The sequence below is a fragment of the Ursus americanus genome, chromosome X (genome assembly GCF_024610735.1).
Source record: "Ursus americanus isolate L20-20 chromosome X, mUrsAme1.1.p, whole genome shotgun sequence".
In the NCBI taxonomy this organism is placed as follows: Eukaryota; Metazoa; Chordata; class Mammalia; order Carnivora; family Ursidae; genus Ursus; species Ursus americanus.
The window spans coordinates 111,454,870-111,478,643 of NC_142164.1; the positions used below are offsets into that span (position 1 = coordinate 111,454,870).

General features: G+C 41.0%; 1 pseudogene across 1 annotated transcript in view; it reads left to right on the plus strand.

Annotated features, from left to right (window-relative positions):
- LOC148107008 (beta-hexosaminidase subunit beta pseudogene) overlaps positions 1–23,774 on the plus strand; it is a 290,730-nt pseudogene that overhangs the window by 157,759 nt on the left and 109,197 nt on the right. Inside the window, exon 3 of the transcript XR_015723400.1 lies at positions 895–946. The product of XR_015723400.1 is annotated as a beta-hexosaminidase subunit beta pseudogene (transcript). The remainder of the gene's footprint in view (positions 1–894; positions 947–23,774) is intronic.

Genomic DNA, 23,774 nt, shown 5'->3' on the forward strand with positions numbered 1-23,774 from the left:
CTTACTGGCTTAACTTGGTCATGGGCTCATCCCTGAAGCAAACGGTATGGGCATGATCGTGGAAGAATAATGAACATTAATATTTATTGAGTACTTAGTGTGTGTCAGGCATGGTTCCAAGTACTTTTCCCATGTGATAGGAATAATTTTTTGGGGTCTATTTTGCTCAGGAAGAAAATGAGACATAGAAAGACTATGTCCCCGAGCTAATAAGTGGTAGAATGGAAAGTCAAATTTGAGTCGTTTTGCTTCAGCCCCAAATATAAACCAGTCTACTCTGTTCTCTCTCTGGCTTAAACCTGGGGCCCATGTTCACCTCGAGAGCTGGGGTGGACTCACCTTTACATAAACCTCAAGGGACTTGGAATCGTGAAAGGGTGCTCACCGAAGAAAATGTTGGGAATTGTTACCAAAAATTAAAAATGGATGCCTGCCAGCTATAATCAGTAAATTTCTGCTTTAACAAGTCACACTATTTTGTTAAAGTCATAGTTCTGATTTTTTCCCAATCAACACACCTTAAGGCTGCTGCATGTCGCCACCAATAAGAATGATAATCATTCACCTTTAGGGGTACCCCCCCAAATACTCTGTGTTAAAAGATACTTTTCAGAAAAAAGTAAAATCATGACTCTTATACATATATAAAAACGAACATGGGCTAAAGATTTCATTTAATTAATTCATTAGGAAACTGCAGATATTAAAACCAGTTTGAAGTAAAAGTCAGAAGAGCACACATTTATATGCAACAAAGAAATGTTTAATTGAATGTGTAAGTGGACGCAAAACTGGTGTTTCCACAAGGGACAAAGAAGTCAGATCTCAATCAGGACGGAATTTGCATGTCTATAAAAATAATTTTCATTGGTATCTCTTAACTACTTTTTACAGAACTGTGAAAAAGCTCAAAGAAAATGACAAGATAGAATCTGATAACGAACGGGTAAGAATGCATAGTTGCTCATTGAAACAACGTGTTTCTATAATTTTTTTAAAAAATTGTACTATGGTAAGAACACTTAATAGGACATCTGCCCTCAGTTTGGTATGGCTAACTACAGGCATAACGTACAGCAGATCTCTAGAACTTACTCATCTTGCATCACTGAAGCTTTCTGCTGATTAACAACCTCTCGTTTCCCCCCAGCTGCAGACGACCACCATTCATTCCATTCTCTGTGAGTCTGATTATTTTATATACCTCATATAAGTGAAATCATGCAGTTTCTCTCCTTCTGGGACTGGCTTACTTCACTCAGCATAATGTCCTCAAGGCTCCTGCGTGTTGTCACATATTGCAGAATTTTTTCTTTTTAAAGGTTGAATAATATTCCGTTGGATGTGTATACCACATTTATTTATCTATTCAGGACTCAATGAGCATTTAGTTTGTTTCTGTCTCTTGGCTCTTGTGAACAGTGCTGCAATGAACGTGAGAGTGTTAATATCTCCTTGAGACCCTGATTTCAATTCTTTTGGATGAATACCCAGAGAATCCCAGAGGTGGGATTTCTGGATCACATGGCAGTTCTATTTTTTAAATTTTTGAGGAATCTCTCTACTGTTTCCCATTCCTATTGACAGTTTGCAGGTGTTCCGATTTCTCCATATCCTTGCCAATATTTGTTGTCTTTTTTTTTTTTTTTAAAGTAGGCTCCATGCTAGGTGCGGGGCTTGAGATCAAGACCTGAGCTGAAATCAGGGTTGGATGCTTAACTGATTGAGCCACCCAGGCACCCCTCTTTTGTTTTTGTTTTTGGTTTTTTTTTTGAAACAGCCATCCTAATGGGTGTGAGGTGATATTTCATTGTGGTTTTAAATTGCATAGTACAGAGATCAGGAAATGTGCCAAATGTAGAGCTTCCATTGCCCTCTCCCCATGGAGTCATGGGCAGTGTTACTTTCCCAGCATTAATGTGTGAAAATATATATGGAGTATCACCAGCCAGGGAAGCTCACCCGAGCTTTGGGGTCTGGAGTTTTTATTGAGGTTTGATCACATACTGATACCTCATGGTCCGAAGCTCCCATCGTAAATCACATTATTACACTGTCTGTTGGCCAAGGTTCCAGGCAAAAAAAGATGTTCCAATGAGGCATGTTTTCCAAAGGCCTAGCTATCCCCTCCCAGTAGCCAAGAACAAAGGCCAAACCTCCTTTTGGGTAAGGTTAACTCTTCACTGCGTAGCAGGAATAACCAAATTCTTTAAACTACTTTAACTCTCGGGTCTGCAAATTACAAATACGAATAACAATATGAAACACTCTCACACGTTCAGTGCTTACCAAGTATGATACCTAGAGTTAAGACTTCTACATATATTGCTCGCTCTTGGATTGTATCATTCAATTCTAGGAAGCGGGTACTGTTAGCCCTGATTTATGCCTGCGGCAATGATACTCAGAGAGTTCGGGTAATTTGGCAGGGACTCATCGACATTGATAGAATTCAATTCCAGTCTGTTGGACAGACTCCAAGCCCTTTCTTTTAACTACAAGATTCCTTGCCTTCTAGTTAGCATGCTTTGAATGCAATAATTCAGGCTAAAGTGTTGGCTTCAAATACATTAAAAAAAACTAATTACACTAGTAAAATGACTTCTCATAGCCTATCAACGTTTGGATGGACAGAAGATGATCCACCGCTAACCACTGTGCCTGGGACGACACAGAAAGCTTGTAGGCATTCGAATATCAGCTTTGTGGGGGAGAGATGAGAAAAGCAGGAAGGTGGGGGAATTGTTTCTTTTTTCTTAAGCTGTTGGCAGAGTCTCGATCATCACAAGGAAGTTGAAATCTAATCTGTCCTATGAGGTAGACATAGTGGGCATTTGTCTGTCTCCATTTGGGAAATTTCAGTGTTATAATTCTCACCTGCCAAACTTCTACAGGGAGATTATGAGAATAAACCATGTGATGTGCAAGAGCTTCTAGCTGTTGTTCGTAAGGGTGAGGAATAAACACAAAGCGTTCTCAGAGAAACTAGTAAATATGCATGTTGCTCAAAGGTGCGTTTGCTCCACTAATTCATGGGCTGGTAGAATTATTTTGGTGTAGTGTCCCTTTGAATGTCATCTGAATAATACATGATTTTGGCACTTTTGCTGTCTGCACAGTTGTGTATCTGAGAGTTTTAAAGGAATGAGATGTTTTCTACTTTTAAAAAAATAGTGTGAAGAGGCAGGCTAACAAGTTGAGCATTCACAAGAATAGATCAGAAATGAAGAAAGCTCATATTTTATTTAAGTGGTACGTTTGGAGAGGATAGAAATGCTATTAGAACCTAAGATTAACGCCCCATACCAGGACATCCTCTCTTTTCCAGAAAGAACAAGTCAAATCCACAATGTCCTTGGAATATTCGACACCCATACCTTAAGCGATAGGCCATTTTTGGGGAGGCCGGCACCATCACTAATGAGCATCACCCTGTTTTAATATAGAACAGTGTAACCCCACATTTTGCTATGATTTGAAACTAATATTCAAATGCTCTCTCTTTAGATATTGATTATTTGTCCATCAAAAGCTTCCTTTCAGTAAGATCTCAAAAGAAAATTGAGCATGTATCTAAAAATAAAGTAGCTGTGATAAGAGTATTAGTTTTATGCTGTTTATGTTGTTTAACTAGGTTTTCCCCAGCAACCCCACTTCTGAGAATCTATCTCATGTGCACACCAGCAAAAATATGAAAATATATGTGCACAAGACTGTTCGTTGCAGCTCTATTTATAATAGCAAAAGAGTAGGAATACCCAAATGCCCATCATTAGGAGGTTGGTGGAATGAACTAGGATGGACCACACAGCAGAGGACAGTACAGCTGTGAAAAGGAATGTGGTTTATCTGAGATATGACTTCGGAATGATGGCCAGGACATGTTACCAAGTGAAAAAAAGCAAGGTATAAAAGGTATATACAATGTTCTACTAACTAAAGATAAGAATACACATATTTGTTTATAATAAGAAAAATAAAAGCAAAACAAAAACTTTTTAAAAGTATGTTACCCATAAGAAAGAGATGGGAAAAGGAGCAGAAATATAAGCTAGGCCTCTATAACTATGCCTTGTTTTGTAGATTTGATAAAAATGTAATGTAAAATAATGGGTATGTGGGGTTTTTTTGGGCTGATGGAAACGTTCTAGAACTAGTCCCAAATGAGCCTCACTGGGCTTAAGCCAAAACGTCAGCAGGGCTGAGCTTCCTCTGGAAGCTCTAGGGGAAAATCTCTTTTCTTGTTATTTCCCTGGTCCTGTAGTTTGGTTTGTTGGGATTTTTTTAATATACTGATTCAGTTTCATAGCTGGTAATGAGCCTGTGCCAATTATCTATTTCTTTCTGACTCAGCTTTGGGGTGTCATATGTTTCTAGGAATGTATACATTTCTTCTAGGTTGTTCAGCTTCTTGGCGTATAATTTTTCATAATACTGTCTTATAATTGCTTGTATTTCTGTGGTGGTGGTTGTTATTTCTTCTCTCATTTCTGATTTTGATTTGAGTCTCATTTCTGATTTCACTCTGATTTGAGTCCTTTCTCTGTTTTATGTTTTTTCAAAAAAGATTTTATTCATTTATTTGACAGAGATTTGGTCCCTGTGCTCTTAAGGAGCTAGTGTGGGCCCACCTTGGGCTTGAGTTGGGTCGGACCAGATGTTTACAAGAACAGTGGTTGCACAGAACTGCAGTGCGCTCTCCCTGCGTTGTACCTTGAGAGACTCTCATTGGTGGGAAAATCCTGCAGTCATCTCAGATGTCTGCCCCCAGCCCGTTGGGGTTGCCATGACCCCCAAGTACTGGGCTGTCTCTTCGTGCCGCCCCTTGTGAAGTTTTTGTTGATGGGTGGTGCTAGCAGTCAGATCAGATGTCTGTCCCCAGTCCACCGCTGGGGCTGCAGTCTAACTGGTGTGTGTGGTTATCTTCCCCTCTTCCTAAGGACAAGGGTCACTTTGGAGGGGTGCTGGCCACTCTTGGGGCTGCTTGCACAGTGCCATGCTCTTGGCACTGCTTTGGATGGACTCTTACCAAGTGGGGCAGGTTAGATGGGGTGGATCTGCAAGAGAGCCTAGGATGGAACGTGTGCTGTTAGCAAGGTATGCACTGGTCTGCTTGTGGGAGACCTCGAACCACCTTGGAAGAACCCCTGCGTAGTGGGACAGGTTGGACAGGACACATCCACTAGAGGTGGGGACGTGTGCTCTTAGCAAAGCTGGGTGGAGAGCAGTGGCATTGGGTCCTGCACCAGCCAGCTCTTTTGTTCACGCAGAAGTCTCCTAACGATCTCTTCCCCTTCTGCACATGTTCTGAGATTAGTAAAGAAATCTTCCCGTTATACCCCAGTCATTTTTCAGACTGCTGCTTCTATGCTGAATCTCAGCGGCGTTGATTGTGATGTTCTTTTTAAAGGTGGGGGCTCAGCTTCCTCTTGCCCTCTGGCATTCCCTGGGTTGATTCTGCTGATTTTTAAAGTTTCCCAATGCTGAGCCCCACTGATTGTGAAAGCTCGTGAAGTTAAGCCCCTCTGGTTTTCAAAACCAAATGTTATGGGGATTTGTCTTCCCAGTGTCGATCCTCTGTGTCTGGGGTGCCTGGTGTGGTGTCTGCTTCTCTCCCTTCTCTGTGCCTGTGGTGTCCCTCCCTTTTGTGGCTGATCTCACAAGTTACTTTGGTTCCTGACCGCGTCTCTGTCCTTCCTACCATTTTCAATGTGGCCTCCTCTCTACGGCTAGCTGTGGAGAGTCTGTTTTGCCAATCTTCGGGTAATTTTCTGGTTTGTTTACACTGATGTGGGTGTCGCCTAGGTGTATCCGTGGGACAAGGCAAGATTAGAGTCCTTCTGCTCTGCCATCTTCCCCTATTTCTGACTATTCTTAATTACACTCTTAATTGCAAGTCATGTTGCTTCCATATTCCCCTGAGTGACGTACTTAGTACTGTGAGTAAAGTGCTCAAGGCCGGAGGCATGAGATCTTAATGAAGGCTCTGGGGACAGCTAGGAGCAGAGTGCAGGGGTTAGATCAGGCTTAGAACAGGGGGACCAGAATGGCTTTTTTGTACAACTCTATGACTTGGGCCAAACGTTAACCTCCTTGCACTTTGGCTCTCTCAGCGAAAAGGGAGGGTAAGAACATTACCTACCCCACAGGGTCGTGTGGGAGAAAACGAGATAATCCGTGAAAAGTGCTTTGCATTTTGACACTGCCCGCCATCATTGACACATCCTGGCAAATGCTAGCCATACCTCCCTGAAACAAACTCCATTTGGCTTCCAGAACATCAGTCTTCTGTGTTTTATCCTGGATTCCTGGCCAATCCATTTCTTTTGCTGACTTTTCTTTGGATGCTGGTGCTTGTCTTAGTTTGTGTTCCTCTCAAAATAGAGCCTGAAACAAGAACTCGAGAAAGAGGGAGTTTATTTGGGAAATGTTCCCAGGTTAAGGTTGTCAGATTTAGCAAATAAAAATATAAAATGCCTCGTTAAATTTGCATTTCATATAAATAATACTTTTTAAGTATTTTTAATAATAATAAAAAAACCTGAGAACCCTGCGTGTTCTGTATGTTATCTGGCAACTATCCTAGGAGGTATTGTAGAAGAAATGAGCAGTAAGACATAGAAGAAAATCTGCTAACGGGCATGTTAACCAATCATTAAGACCACTGTTAAACACCTGAGGCTCAGCCCCACCATGGGTCCTCCGAGGGATCGTATAGAATAAGGCTCAGAATTGCCTTTTCCGTGAATGATGGAAGGTAGAAGGTGAGGCTGGTGCATTGCTTTGGAAGCTTGCCTCAAGGGGGACAGAACTCTCTAGCACTCTTCTATTTGGGCTAAGAAACCTCTTGCAGCTTTAGAAAATGCCCTGTTCGAGGTTCCAGATGCCCTTGCATATTTCCTTTGTAGCCTTTGTCACAAATGCCATAAATAATTTTTGTGATTATTTTTTAATCCCCTTATTTCCCTTCATCCAACTAAGCTGAGAATAGGATCTTGTCTTTTTCACTGCCGTAGCCCCAGAGCTCAGCCATGTCAACAGGTCTTAGCAGAAAGACTATGTTTTAGTTGCCATTGCTGTGCAGTGGATGTCGTTGACGTAGGGAGTTTACTCTTGGGCCCCGAGTGATGACGGCAGTGGGTGGTAGCGTGGAGAGGCGCATGAACACTCCACTCGGGGGAAGGAAGGGCTTCTGCTAAGCAGCTGAGTGTTTCAATTCCCCTCCTTTTATCGGCCTCTCAATCTTAATGCCTGTTGTTCTGACTGGTGGGCTGATACAGGCAAGGAATCTGTATAATCCCCTCGAAATTAAATCTGCTGCTGTAAATATCTTTTGAGCTCCTAGACCGAGCACATACCATAGTAGGTGCCATGGGGAGACCACACGTAAGTTGGACGGGGTGCTCCTCCTTGCCTCTACGAACTAACCATAGTATATGAGACATACGTGTGAAGCTTTAACAGGAGGTAGTGTTAAAGCGTATCGATGACCTGTCTCTGTCTTTCCTACCTCCCCGGGAGCTTTACGCACCGCTCCCCAATACCTTTGTCAGAAATATTTAGATGCTTCCAGAAGACTTTTATGGTGAAGCCCTTGGAATTCCAGAAGGCCCCAGCAGCTTTGAAATTACTTGGGAAAGAATTGCCGTCTAGTCTGAATTAAAAGGGTCACTCCACGATGACATCTTTCATTATCCTGATTTTTTTTGGGATATGAAACATTGTGTGGCATTTCTTTCTTTTTTTTTTAAAGATTTTATTTATTTATTTGACAGAGAGAGAGAGAGAGAGACAGCCAGCGAGAGAGGGAGCACAAGCAGGGGGAGTGGGAGAGGAAGAAGCAGGCTCCCAGCGGAGCAGGGAGCCCGATGCGGGGCTCGATCCCAGGACCCCGGGATCACACCCTGGGCCGAAGGCAGATGCTTAACGACTGAGCCACCCAGGCGCCCCTTGTGTGGCATTTCTTTCACAAACTAACTCTTTCGGGTTTTACATTTATGTGCAAATATTACACTTTGGAATCTGTATGCAGCTTATCAATTAAATTTTTTTGCAGAGCCAAATTAACTGTGCAAACATACAATATATTTGTAATTTTTGCTCATCTTAATTATGGTTTCAGTCAGCCCTGAACGGCAACATTTGGTTGCCTACCACAGATAGTCTGCAAAGCATAGAAAAGTATGTTTTAACTTGGTCAATTGCATTCACATATTTCCAGGAGGTAGGAGGAGTGTTGTTTTATTCCATTTAAATTGAATGTTTTCTTCTGATAATTTTGTATGGAAAGACATATCCACCATGCTGTTTTAATAAAAAAAATTTTCGAAAATATCTACTCCAAATTACCCCATCTTCCTTCCAGAGAAAACAAGTTTACTTACAGGAATCAAATACTGTAGATTTACTACTTCCTATCAGTTTTTTTCTTAAAAGCTGAACAAGCATAATGCTTATGCAAAAAGGGAGAAACGTATTTGCTATTATCATTGTTACATCGATCTACTTTTTAGGAGTACCACTTTAAAATGAATTTTTGAGATGTAAATTTCTTATATCATTGTATGAATTATTCTGCTTCTTAAAACGTATACATTATATCCATTCAATATTTTACATTTTTACCTGATCCAAAATGATAAGGTAGGAACATCGACAGATTCAGGCTTTTATGAAATCTGATCTAATATCCATGGACTGGTGACTTGGGTTTAAAAACTAAAACAAAAGGAATCACTATTGTGGTTTCTTTGAAATGAAAACTACTGTTGAAATTTACCCTTACTGGTGTATTGTGTATGCACCCAAAATTACTCTACGATATCCAGGAAAAAGGAAATATATTGAGGTGGAAGATACTTGTAGACTGGTACCATCTTGAGACTGGGTTATAATGGATACAACCTCACTGGGATCCTCCCAGCAGGACGGAGGAGTCCTGAGTTCATCTGGTAGCTTCTATGTGATCTGGGAAATTCAGAGTTGACCAACCCCTCTCCCCCAACATCTGTAGGTAGAACTCCAGAAGAAAAGGAAGGAAGGAAAAGGATGGTGTTACCATCCAGGTTCCTGCCCTCCTTCCTCCACAACCAGTTTCTTTTGTACAGAGAATGAACAGACCGAGCACAAACCCCAAACAAGGCAAGATGGAATTTATAACTTTCCTCTCCCTTTCTGTCACGTGTCTTCCAGCTGAGTCAGAGCCCTGTCCTTAGCACTTAGTGCTCGACTGAAATCATGCTGTTCGGGTGAGAAAGAAGGCTTCCTAAAGCTAGCCCGAAAATCAAGTATGGTTTTCAGATGGGGGTGAGGAGGCAGGCTAGGGGACATGCATTTCCTTCTCAAATGCATCAGTCAAAGTATATCTACCTGTCCGAAGGCTCTTTAGATTTAGTAAAACTCAGTAGCCTCATGTGTCCACACCATATTTCCTCATGAGCAAGCTTTCAAGTTTCCTGTGGGCCTCTCCCCAGGCCCCCTCTCAGAACTTGCATTTTCCTTTTGAATGCACCGTTTCACTGGAAGTCCAGCCATGCGGGAGAGCGTTGCGTCACTCAGGTAACCTCGGTGCCGCAGGCAAAGGCCTTTCCTCTGTTCTGCGATGGGCCCCTCTTCTGCCCTTCCTAGTTAACCCCTCGCCCCTTCAAACTTCAAGTAGAAGTGCTACTATGGATGCTTTTTCTCCTCAGTGGCAAAGAAATGCTGTCCAACTGAAAGGTGGTAGGGAGGCATCACAGAATGATATTCGAGAACCTACGGGTATCTGTATATCTTAGCCTGGGATGTTCCGAAAGCAGAGCCTGAGAAAGAGGTTTGTGTGCAAAGAGTTGATCTGAGACCTGATCCAAGGGTAAAGTAAAGACAGGGGCGGCAGGGAAGCTGGTACATCAGGGAAGAAGAAGGAGCCAATGCACAGATTTGCTGTTGAGTTGGCTCCCAGTATAGGCTCCTTGTACCTGATAACCCAAGACCCTCTCAGGAGATTTATGAGATGCATCTCCAAACTGTCTGCTCAGGCCACAAAGGAAGGAGTCTTTCTTCTTCATTTGCCAACCCCACTGGCCAAAGGGTGGACCTATCTGTATTCATTTCTGGTTGAAATGGTTTGCATTTATATGAGGGCCAAGTGGGTTCCCGTGAGTGGCTGCAGCTGTGGTATCCCCGAAACCTTATGGTAGGAAGCAAGACGTAAGAGACACAACGTGTGGCAAGCCACTGTCAGGCTGCATCTGTGTGAAACTGCTGGACACCACGGTATGTAACACGTGACCGAAACATCATGCTTCCTTGGGTTTCTTTGTTATGAAAAGCAAGCTGCTTCCTAAACCTACATCTGTCTCCGCTTTGCAAAACTGTTTTTGTTAGCTCATAAGGACTCTTTTAGAAATTTACCTTAGAAATTTTGCAAAGCTATCAAAGAATCGCCTGTAATATAAAACTATCCAATTTGTTCCCATGCCAATAACAATGTTCTGCATAATCTCTATAAAGTACCATCTCATTATGTCCACTGTTGATGAATTCACTATTATTCTGTATTAGGATCTTTCTGGATACCAGCGAGAAAAACATCATTCAAATGAGTGGAGGCAAAGAAAATAAAAGAGGAACTTTGGTAGTTTGCATAATAGTTGAGAAGTCTTAAGATGAAATAATTTCAGGCTCAGCTATACCCAGGGTCTCAAAAGATGCCATCAGATTTCCCTCCTTCTTTCCCCTCTCTCTCTCTTTCCCTCTTTCTCTCCAAGTATTGATAATCTTTCTGTGCTATTCTTTGCATGCTAACTCTACTCTCTAAATGGATGGGAACAGTAGCCAAAGGCAGCCCAAACCTTTCAACCTCATAGCTTGTGATTCAGAGTCTTACGTAAGTTTTCTATTTGGCCCGTAGGCCAGTCACTGTGGGGAGGAATATGGGGTACCATGATAGCAAGGCTGGTGTCAGATGGCCACTCTTGCGGTCTAGGTGATATTCTGGACTTGTCCCATCAGAATCATGTAGGCTGGGAGACTAGCAGGTCTCAACAGAAAGAGACGCGCCAGGCATTTAACAGCAATGCGAAGCTTCCAGTAAAGCCTTCCTTTTCAAGCACCAAAGAAAGCGTTCTGTATTTTTACTTTTTATCAACATTTTTACAGAAATACATAAAAGTATTTACCACGCTCTTATTTTTATGTGTTTGCTCCCCTCACTCCTTTCTTTCTCCCCTCAACCTTTTCTACTCTTTATGTTCTTATCCCCATAGATAACTCATGTTGACAACCTGGTATACAATCCTTCCATGCTTCTTCACGCTCCTGGAACCATAGCAAATATGCACGTGCATACTTAGACACATACAGATACGTGATTCTTAAATAAGGATGGACTTTTGCCCCCGGGGGACATTTGGCAATGCCTGGAGACACTTCTGGTTGTCACAGCTGGGGGGGGGGGGCTCCTGGCATCTGGTGGGGAGAGGCCAGTGATGCTGTCAAATACCCTCAGTGCACAGGACAGTCCCCACCACAGAGAGTGATCTGGCCCAAAATGTCAGCAGTGCTGAGGTCAAGAGACCTTGAGATACATACATGTATATGAGTTTACTTATTGTTTGTTTATAAAACTGAGATCGTATTAAACCTAATTGTCTACATTTCGTTTCTCTCACTCAGTAATACCTTATTAAAATAACTCAATATCCACTAATACAGCACGAATTAGTTCTGCATGATGGTTGCTTAATCTTTCATTATGTGGATGTAATCTAATCTCTTTAACCCTTCATTCACTGACAGATTTCATTTTGTTTTCTGGTTTGGGGCTGTTTTTTTCCTCTGCATCCTTGTCTTAGCTTGGGAATCCCTGAAGCAAACCCCGAGATGATGGTTAAATGTGATAGTTTCTTTTGAAAGCAGAAGGAACACAGTAGGGGAGTGGAAAAGTGAGACAGAGAAGGGAAGACAGCCCGTGAAGGGTGCATCATCCAGGCTGCTATCCCTGTGGACAATTGGAACTTAATTCCATTAGGGAGCTCTCAGAGCCAGGATAGAAAATGTGCTTCAGGATTTTTCTACCCAAGGATGAGGGAGCAGGGGTATTTATACCTCCCCACACCAGTGATTGGTTGTGGGCTACACCTCGTGAGCCCTGACTCCCCAGTACTTTGTAAGTTGGCCAAGTGGGTTCCGGCAACAGTCTCAGGCAAATGTATGCACTGTCTGTTGAAAGACAGATTGGTGGGCAATGATGCAGTGAAGTGAGCGTATAGGGGCTGGCCACGGCTAACTCGCTGCCATAACCCTTGACATACATATCTTTATTTTTAGTACTCTTATTTCGGTGGGATAGTCTTTTAATGAAGGTTTTGCTCGGTGGAAGTATACATTTATATTAATTTTGATAGGTGCTACCTAATTACCTTACAAAATAAATGTCATAATTTACATTTCCACCAGCAAACTTGAAAGTACTCTTTTTCCCACATCCCTGCTAGCAAGAAATGTTATGATCCTTCAAAATTTTTGCCAGTCTGATAAGGGTAATATATAATATCTTATTACTTTAAAAATTATTTTCTGGACTAGGACTTTTGTTTGTTGGCCCAGTGAATTTACCCTCCTGTAAAATATCGTTTCAGATTCTTCATGTATTTTTTGTAGGTTTTCCCCCCGCTTTGATAATTTTTAAGAGTCCTTTATACTAATCCACTGTCTGTTCTCTGTCTTAGAAATATTTTTTCCAAGCCTATTGTTTGCCTATGAAAACTTTATGAAAATATTTTTATAATATAGATGTTTTTATGGAACATTTTCTGGATATACTATATTTTGATGACTCAAAGATGTCAAAAACTCATTATTATGTACCACTAAGAGTGGGAAAAAAACCATTGTCAATTAATTGCTACAACCCTTTCTCATGAATTGAAGTTTATAGTTGTAGAAGGGACATTTTTTGATGTTTAGTATTGAGACTGTCATCTTGTGGCACACTGAAAAACACTGGGTTTTGTTAGCACGGCTTACTTGACTAACTCTCTTATTTTTCCTCTATCAAACGATATGTAGCTGGAAGTTTATCCTCAGCTTCTGTTCTGAGTCAGCAGGAAGTTTCTGACACATTGATTTTCAGCTCCTTCATGATAGTGCTGCATAAATTGGTCACAGTGGCCTCTTCTTCCTTTGAAAGCTCTTTCACTTTTTCCGAGACATGTGGCAATTTCTTCAGTGTCTGTTTCAGGGTTTGGTGTTGATAGGCAATATGTTTCATGTATCTCAGCCACAAAAGGTAATAGAGTGTTACCTGTGTGTGAGAATCTTCCCTGTTGGTCCTACAAAGCGGTTGGCTGTGGCTCTAAGTGAAGTATGGAATCGGTGGCGATTCCTCCAGTTGTCACAAACATTGCTTCCCTAATAGCGGAGTCATGTCCCTATACCATGCCTTGCTGTGTACCAATTAACTTTTCATCTCAATCCCCAATCATAGTGTAAACCTCTGAAGTGATTTAAAAAGTAGCGACTATACTCAACACGTAGAAACCAACAATGCACGTATGTGACTCCGTCAAAGCAATAATAGTGTGACCAGGTCCGAGCATGGCTTTGATATATGAAACTATGCCACCAATTGGCAGCTACATCCGGGTTCAGAGACATGAAATGGGAGGAAATATGTACATCTTGAAATCAACAAAATAAGATATATTTTCTTGTCTTTTTAAGTAGACTACAACGAGCATAGTTTAAGTCTCCGTGAAGGCCCAGTTTCAGTGAGAACATCTATCTTTGTACTGTATGACCAAACAGAGATAACTTCTCTGAATATTAAGATGGACGATGGTAGCCCCAGGTCATGCCACTTTGGGAATGCTTTGTCTTTTCTTTTTCTATCTTCTTGCTGAGTATCAGGCAATCATGAGTCAACACTGCACGTAGCTATCTACATGGTCTCACTTTTTACATTTACTCTACTGTGGGCTAGAAAAACACGATACCAGGAAAAGCTGCTTTCCAGGCTCGCAGCCTGAGGAAGGACAGTCACAGAATGTGGGTGGTGTAATAAAAATTACAATAGACAGTGGTCATCTCCGAGGGGCAGGAAGGGATGGGCACGGGGACAGGTGAACAGGGACTTTTAAAGCAAGAAGTGTTCACATGTGCTCATCTTTTCGTAATTCTTTATAACGGACATATACTTTATAAAATTATTTTACATCTACTCAATATTGAATAGAAATCTTGAATGAAGAATGCATTAGCTGTAGAGGCTATAATCAGTATTATCTAATCTAACCCAGATCAGAAGAGCCAGTACGTTGCTCTCTCTCTGGCCTCACTTTTCACATCCAATCTACTGTGGGCAGAAAACACAGCTGGCAAAGGTATTTTCCAGGCCAACAACATGAGGAAAAACAACTGAAAAGTGTGGGGGTTACAACAAAACCACAAAAGCGGCGTTCTGGGATGGTCATTTATAACATAGCGCTCCCCTTACAACTTAAACAAGGGCTTTATTCCCGGAAGCTCCAACAGTGCCTGGCATATAGAAGGTGCTCTATAAATGCTGGCGAAATGCGTTAAAGGGAAGAGTGAGCTCTGTGCCTTATTTCATTCATCTCCCTAGTACTCATTCTTAAAGTGACTGTCTAGATTTTACCTCTTCTTCTTTCCTTCCCCACGATTTAAAATCATGTAACAGCTTTATCGAAATATAATTCATACGCCATACGATTTGCCCCTTCGAAGTATACCGTTCCATGGAGTTGGTATTTACAGAGTTGAGTAACCATCACTGTAATCAATTTTAGAACATTTTCACCACCCTTGAAAGAAACCCCTGTGCCCATTTTCAGTCACTCTGTATTTCTCCTAACCCCAGCCCTAGACAACAACTAATTTACTTTCTATCTCTCTGTATTTGCCTGTTCTGAACATTTCATAAAAATGGAATCATGGGCCTTTTCTGCCTGGCTTCTTTCTCGTACCATAATATTCTTAATGTTCATCCATGCTGTAGCATATATCAGTATTTCATTTCTTTTTACTGCCAGATAATATTTCATTACATGGACAGACCACATTTCATTCATGCATTCACTAATTAACGGACATTGAGTTGTTTCCACTTTTTGGCTGTTATGAATGATGCTGCTATGAACACTTATGTACGTTTTTGTGTGGACACATGTTTTCATTTATCTTGGATATAGACCTAGGAATGGAATTGCTGAGTCATATGGTAACTCTCTTTAACCTTTTAAAGTATTGCCATCCCACAAGACATTGAAGGTAACACCTTTAGGAAAGGCAACAGAAGGAAGAGGCAGAAAGACAAGGTGAGGGGGATCAGGGTATTAGGGTAGATATGAAACAAGACATCTATTGAACACTTCATTTCTTAAATAGTGATGAGCATCTGCCACAGACCAGGTACTGATCTGGGTACCAGGGCAACTGCAAGAAAGGATAGACAACAAATAAATTAGGAAATAAATAACTGACTATTTCAACTAGTGAAAAGTGCCAAGAAGAAAATAAAACAGGGTGGTATGATGACGGTGGGGGGAGCACAGCGGAAGGTAATGTTAGATAGGATGATTAGGGAAGGCTTCTAAGGAAATGTCTTTTGAAACTTAGATCTGAAAGGTAAGATGGGGACCTCACTTCACCTTGCAAAACAATTGCACTAACTTGTTGAAATATTTTATCTTCATTTGAGAATGTAGGGAAGAACAAAAGATGAGCAATGTTATATCATTGCTACCGTCAATTTAAGTGGAAAGTAGGAAATACCTTTTAAAACTTCTTAGAGAGTGGAATAGATTGCCTTTTGGATGCATATTTCTCTCCCTCTTGTTTTCTAGGCACTGTAGTCATTACATTTGGTGCGGCGAGCTATCATGTCTCTCTCTTTACCGTAAAGGGAACTGCATGGTTGCGGAATCCTCTCTATTCTCCTTACTGTGTATGTATCCATGATCTGTGGTTGACATTTTTTGGTATGTTGTTTGTGGAAATTCCCAGTAGGAGAGACAAAATAAACTCTTTCTATAAGTAACAAACTCAGCTAATGAAAATATGATGTACTCTAAGCATCCATTTTTGTCCAGAGATATGGGCAGAAAGGCCAAAATAATTTGAGTGTTCACTAGCAAGGAAAGATAAACTTTGTCCTGGGTAGTTGGTTTTTTTTAAAAAAAGTTAGGTTTCTGCCAGATTACCTTGCCCGACACTGTTGGTGAAATCTTTATGAAATGCCCAGGATGGTTTGGTTAAATCTGGAGCCTCTATCGGAAGCTGTGAAACTATTTAGATGTGGAACGGTCTGAAGATAAAAGACAATAAACTGGAAAGTAACCATGACTCTATCTTGGTCTGTCTCACACTGCCTATTTCCGTCCTCTCCTCCCTGCCACCACCCTTCTCTTTCTGGAATTCATTTCTACAAAGAGCATTTTGGGAAGCTTTTGTGACCACACCATGTGTTCATTCATTATTCAGCAAATGATTATTGAACATCTTCTAAATTTCTCCCTACACAGATCTTACATTATTACCATGGTGGTGGTAGGGAATAAACAAATAAACAAATAACATACTTTCTAAAAGATCTCAGATATAAAGGAAGACAAAAAAGAGCAAGATCATGAGGAAGAAATTGAGGAGTTGGGATAAAATTTAGGTTGGCCATGGAAAGTGTCCTCAGCAGTATTAATTGCCCTCACAAGAGCCATACCAGCCTCTTCTTTGCTAAAAGAAGCCTGGTTTCCCTCCCAATCAAGTGGCCGTGTGCTTCAGTGAAAGGCAGGCCCATCTCTACCCCAGCAGGGAAATATTGATTAGTTTGAGCCAATTGTGGTGATTCTGTCCCACTGGCCAGTGATTGGTTTAGGAATGGGACAGGGAGGAAATTTTGGCCTTTGAGATCCAAAGGAAAGTTGGCTGGAGACTATTGGAACCATTTTGCTCCATTTTACACAAGGACATAAGGAAAAGAAATTTTCTGCTTTGGATGTTTGAGAAGTGATGCTTGATGCTGGTGGAGGCTACTCGAAACTGTGAGGGGAACACCTGAAGATGACAGAGCAGAACGATGGAAAGAACCTGGATCCCACGAGTTGTCGAGCACTTATTCAGCCTACTCTGGAGCCCACACTACCTCCAGACTTCCTGTTGTGTCAGATAATACATCCTCTTATTATTTAAGCCATTTGAGTTAGTTTGTCTATTGCTTGTAGCCTGAGGCATCTCAATAGAAACAGCCTCCCTGAGAAGATGACATGTGAGTGGAGATGGAAATGACAGGAAAGCAATCCAACTGGAAATGATCTGGCCTTGCTCTCCCAGTTCATCCCTGTGTGATCTTCCAGAAGAGTCACATGACCAAAATATGGGCAAATTTTCTGTTGTATGACCCTAGGTATCAAGGCAAGTGTATGCTCATGTTTGCCACATGGAGGAATCCTAAGACCTAATAAAGCTTGGGAGTTAGAGTGTTGAACACGCTTTCAAGCCTAAAGTTCCCTGCCTGATGGCTAACCTCTCAGTGCTATTGGATTTTCAGCTTCCAGGCCAACTAGAGGGGTCCTGTGTCGGGTTTTGAGCAAGCTCCATGAGTTGGGACCAATATCAATTCCCATACAATCATGATGAGCTTTGAGAAATCAGTCATCATCCATTAGCTGTGGGACGGGCTCTTCCATGTGTTGCTTCTGTCATTTAGACCACCAATGGTGCCTTTTACAGGTGAATGACTTGAAACCACATTGCTCAGCTAACATTGATTTTATACTGAAGTTAAAACTGTTCCCTACTTCATCCTGCCATGATCTTAACCTGTACATGCCATCGTCACCGCCTGGTAAAACTACTCTTGTCCTAATGTTAAATAAAACCAAATGCTGATCTAAGGATAGAGGCCTAGGCTAATGGTACTCAAGTGATTACAAGTATCCGTACCTGAAATTGGAATTAAAGCAAGGTCAGTGGCTACGGCATATGCTGTTAGTGTCTAGGTCAAATCCTTTTGGCCTTTCCTGGGGGTTATTTGCAGAGAATTCCCTTACATATAGAGGACACAACAGATGAAGTGAACAAATGCATGCCGATCTACAGTTATACAAACATGTCTGGATCATTTATTGTATTTTTATTATTCATTATTATATCTAAAATACACATATTGACTACCTCTCAAGAAATACTTAACAAAATTATTGAGTAATAAATGATGGATAGGGATGAAAATACAAAAACCAAAATCTAAGATAAACCTTAGTGGATATACTTCGACGATTGTTCTATGAAACAGTGTATCTTAATGTCTAAGATCAGCAAGTATTCAGAGATGTTGCAAATTGCCAAACACATATTTGATTTGGTTAGATGTGTTAAATTTAAGAAATGGAATGCAAATAAGCAGAGACTAAAAGCTTTTGCTGGCTCCGACATAAGGTACTTTGGCAGGGAAAAAACTCAATAGTGGGACTAAAATAAAGAATGCAGTGTAAATTGAAAAGACAGGTCTAAAAATTCAGCTTACATCATCCTTTAACGTAACTCAATCACCCAGAAGAATATGTGTAACGTTACGAAGAGTATGTTGACTTATTACCCCCACTGGAAAATGAAACTCTCCTACGGCAGCCCGGCGTGCCTCATCACTTAGTCCTTCCCAGTTAGCCTCTCGGCACATTGTCATATATTAAAAACTGTACAGGAAGTCATTTAATGCACGTGATGATTTTTATCTTGTTTACAGAAGTTTCTGCCTGCTGCTATGTATAGGTAGTAATCACGATTACAAATGGTGCGGAAATGAAGACAATATGGACTTCAGAAGTTGACACATCTATCAACCATGCTCTGAAAGATGCGTAGTCAGCTTGTCTGATTATCCTTTCTTTTATATGCTAATCTCTCTCTCACTCATTTCCTTCCCATGAACTTTTTTTTTAGTATAGTTGACACTCAGTATTACATTAGTTTCAGGTGTACAACATAGTGATTTGACAAGTTTATAGATTATACTATATAAACCACAAGCGTCACTACCATCCGTCCCGTTACATCACTATTACAATATCATTGACTATATTCTTGATGCTGTGTCTTTTATTCCTCTTATTCATTCCATGACTGGAAGCCTGTATCTCGCTCTCCCCTTCACCCCTTTTGCCCATCCCCCCACGCCCCTCCCCTCTGGCAACCATCAGTTTGTTCCCTGTGCTTAGACGTCTGATGCTGCGTTTTGTTTGTTTCTTCATTGCTTTTTGTTTTTGTTTTAGATTCCACGTATGAATGAAATCAGATGGTATTTGTCTTTTTCGGTCTGACTTATTTCACTTAGCATAATACCCTCTGGGTCTATCCATGGTGTCACAAATGGCACAATGATATATCTGATAAGGGGTTAATATCCAAAATATATAAAGAATTTATACAACTCAACACCAAAAAACCAAATAATCCAATAAAAAATAAGCAGAGAACCTCAATAGACACTTTTCCAAAGAAGACATAGAGATGACCAAGAGACACATCAAAAGATGTTCAACTTCACTAACTCTCCGGGAAATGCAAGTCAAAACCACAATGAGCTATTACTTCACACCTGTCAAATCGGCTAAAATCGACAACACAATGAACAAGTGTCGGTAAGAGTGTGGAGAAAAAGGAAGGCTTGCATACTGTTGGTGGGTATGTAAACTGGTGCCGCCACCATGGAAAAAATATAGAGGGTTCTCAAAAAATTAAAAATAGAAATACTAGATGATCCAGTAATTCCACCGTTGAGCATTTACCCAAAGAAAATGAAAACACTAATTCAAAAAAGTATTTGCTCTCCTATGATTATTGCAGTGTTGTTTACTATAGCCACGATACGGGAGTATATATATATATATGTCTATATATAGACACATACGTCTGTCAGTGTCCACTGACAGACAAATGAATAAAGATGTAGTATGAACCCACACACACAACAAATACTACACAGCCATGAGACCCTTCCCGTGAACTTTGAAATCTCTCCCTTTTAAACAACAAAATAATCTCTCTCAACCTTTCATCTCACTCCAACAAACTCTAAATTTCCGTCCAATTCCTCATCTCGAATTCCTTGAGCTGTCTGTACTACCCGTACTGCCTGTATCCTCGGGCTCGACTTCTCTCAGCACTCAGCTTCTGGAACAGGTCAGTGGCATCCTAATTTAAGCACCTGGGACACCCCCCGGGCCCCCAGCCCTGAGGGTTCTCGCTGGTGCAGGGTACACCAGAAGTGTTGGGGAATTTGTGTCCGTGGGAACATCCCTCAGCAAATGATGGATGGGAGTTGGAAGATAAATATGAAACTTCCTAGTTCCTAGGTGAGATGAGCGTAATTCTGAGGTATGTTCTGCACTGTGTCCCAGAGATCCCCAGTAGGACTGAACAGCAGTTGTCACAGCAATAAATGCTCAGTACCCCACCTTTTTACGTGCTTCCTTCCCTTTCCTTCCCACTTCCCTTCTCCCTTACTGTTGCTTCCTGGGATTGTCTCCCAAATAAACCACATGAAGTTAAATCCTGTCTCAGAATCTGCTTCTGGCGGAGCCAAACCCAAGACGTACCCATTTCTATTTTACTACCTCTCATCAGTCTCCAAGCATTCCCCTGTGCATTCGGCCCCATCGGGTCACCGAAGACCTTCATGTCAATGAATACAAAGGGCATTTTCAATTCTTAGTCTCTTTGGGACATTATACAAATTGACTGCATACACTTCTTGAAGCACTCTTGATGGCTTGACACTGTGGTCCTCCTTTTACTCCTCTGTTTGTTTCTGCCTGGGCTCCCTTGCAGGTTCATCCGTCTCTAATTGACCATTAAATGTTAAAGTCCCTCAAGGCTTGGTTCTACACCTACTCTTCTTCTCACTCTATACTCTCTGGCTGATTTCATCCACCTCTTCATCTTCAGTTGCCAACTATAAAGAAATAAATCACATTTGTATCTTTTGCCCAAACCTTTAGTCTGCACTCCAGACTGGCATATCTGTCGAATTTATACCTCTTTGATATCATAAAGGCATCTCAAACTCAACAGGATCCACTGGAAAACATGGCATTTCTTCCAAACATGACCCTATACTGTCCTATTGATCTCTGTCTCCGGGAATGTTACCACTATTCATCCAGTTTTAAAAGGGCAAACTCTAGTAATTATTCTCAATGTCTTTCCCTTTATCACCATTCCCCAACACACATGTATAATCTATCATTAGTCTAATCTTTTTATTTTACCTCTTAAATATTTTTGAACCTGTCAGTCTCTTTTGTCTCTCCACCATCTCGTAAACCTCCGCAAATACCTCTTAACTTGCTTGCCCACTTCCTCTCTACCACGATCCATGATCTATTCTCAAAGTCATAAGATTACTTCCACCCTCATCCCCCTCCCCAGATTTATTTTTTAAGATTTTATTTATTTATTTATTTATTTATTTATTTATTTATTTGGGAGAGAGAGAGAGTGCAAGAGCAAGAGAGTGAGTGGGGGGAGGGGCAGAGGGGAAGGGAGAGGGACAAGCAGACTCTCCACTGAGCGAGGAGCCTGACTGGGAGCTCAATCGCATGTCCCTGAGATCACGACCTGAGCCAAAACCAAGAGTCAGATGCTCAACCGACTGACGCACCCAGATGCCCCCCCCCCCCCGATGTAAAACACTTTAATTTTAGGGGCACCTGGGTGGCTCAGTCAGTTAAGCATTGGACACTTGGTTTTAGCTCAGGTCATGATCTCAGGGTTCTGGGATGAGACCCCGCGTCGGGCTGCATGCTCATCTGGGAGTCTGCTTAAGGATTCTCTGTTGTCCTCTCCCTCTACGCCTCCTCCCCTCTCTCTCTCTCTCTAAAATAAGTAAATCTTTTTCTTTTTTTAAAAAAAAGGATTCTCTCTCCCTCTCTCTCTGCCCCTCCCCTACCACTCATGCACTCTCTCTCTCAAAAATAAAAAATAAACACTTTAATTTTAACATTTAAAAATCATTACTTATTAAATAGACACAAAATCTTTATGCTACAAGACCCTACCTGTATGGCCTCTACCTGTATGTCCATTCTTCTCTGGTCCCCGACTTCCTTTCCATCTTCCTGATCTGGCTGTAGTGTCCTTCTTTTGCTCCTTCACACATACTCCTTGACACAGGAGTCTTCTTATATACTGTTTTCTCTCTAAAACACCTTCTCCCCCATTCATTTGTTTCGTATCTACGAATTTTTCAAACGTTGGTTGAATTGTTATTTCCTTAGGTACATTTTCATTCACCTCTTTGGCCAGGCTAAACTCCTAATGTAAGCTTCCATCACCCTATCTTGAATTACAGTTATTGAAATTCACACTTATTTGTTCATTTTATGAATAATTGAAATTTAATGAGTGAATGAAGAAAAGTTACATTCCCAAAGCTAGAAGAATTTTGTTATCTCCTGCTGTGGGCTGAATTCTGCTCCCTTAAGATTCATATATTGAATCCCTAATCCCTAATACCTCAGAATGTGACTGTATTTGGAAATAGGCCTTTACAGAGGTAATTAAGTTAAAATTGGGTCATTGGGGTGGCCACAATACAGTATGGCTGGTGTCCTTAGAAGAAGAGAAGATTACGATATAGCACAGAAGGATGACCATGTGAGGACACAGTGAGAAAGTGGCCATCTGCAAGCCAAGGAGAGAGGCCTCAGAAAAAAAAAAAAAAACCCAAAACCCTGCTGACATCTTGTTCTTGGACTTCTAGGCTCCAGAAGTGTGAGAGAATGCATTTCAGTTGTTTAAGCCCCCAGTCTGTGGTGTTTTGTTATGGTGGCCCTAGCAAACTATTACATCTTGGATTTCTCAATGGGTTAGTGTATACTGTCTTGGAATTCATCCATCACGTCTCATCCCTCAAGAACTGTTCTCATATACTTTACCACTATGCCAAATACAGTTTTTGACTCTGCCAAGATGATCCCATCTGCTCTAAATGAGGCAGCATTCATCATTATCCCATGTGTTCGGCTTGAAAGCCAATCTTTATAAATTGAGGGACAAAATGACCTTGGTGTTATGTGCAGTACCCTCGCTATATGGGCAGAAATCAATAGTAATACAAAAGACAAAGTCTTTTTGAAAGCAAGAAGCAGTACTTTTTAAGGAAGCTGCCTTTGAGCTACTCATGATACCTTTGTTGGTGGGGAATTTACAGTTTCTCTCTTTTTAAAGAACATACAACATTTTTAAATAAATCTTGTGGCCAATAACTCTAATATTTTTCCTCTTTCTGTTCATTTTCCTTAGAGGAGGTGTGACAACTCGTAAAGTCTCCTGTTTGAAATGATAAGATGATTTAAGTGGGAAAATGGCATTATTTAGTAGCTGGAGATACGGTGTTGTCTATTTGTTTAGTTTTAGAGAATATTGCACCTTGGTTTATTAATTTTTATATGATAGTACTAATTGTAGGATGATTCTCTTTGAGTATTTTGTATCATTTTATTAAGTAGTGCTGTAAGTGGTTAATGGCCTAACAACAAAGCTAGGCGTGTTTTCAAATATGATTAATATTTCTCATTTTCTTAATGCTCCATTAACTAGTGCAAAGTAAGTGTCCCACTGCCAAAAGCCTTTTCCATTAAATGGAAAATACATTTACTCACTTTGTGAATTCATTAAAGCCATATGGAATTTAGAGCAGGAGATTCTAACTTACACATTTTGTTTTAGAGATTTAGAAAATATAGAGCCATTTGTACCCAACAGGACTCCCATAT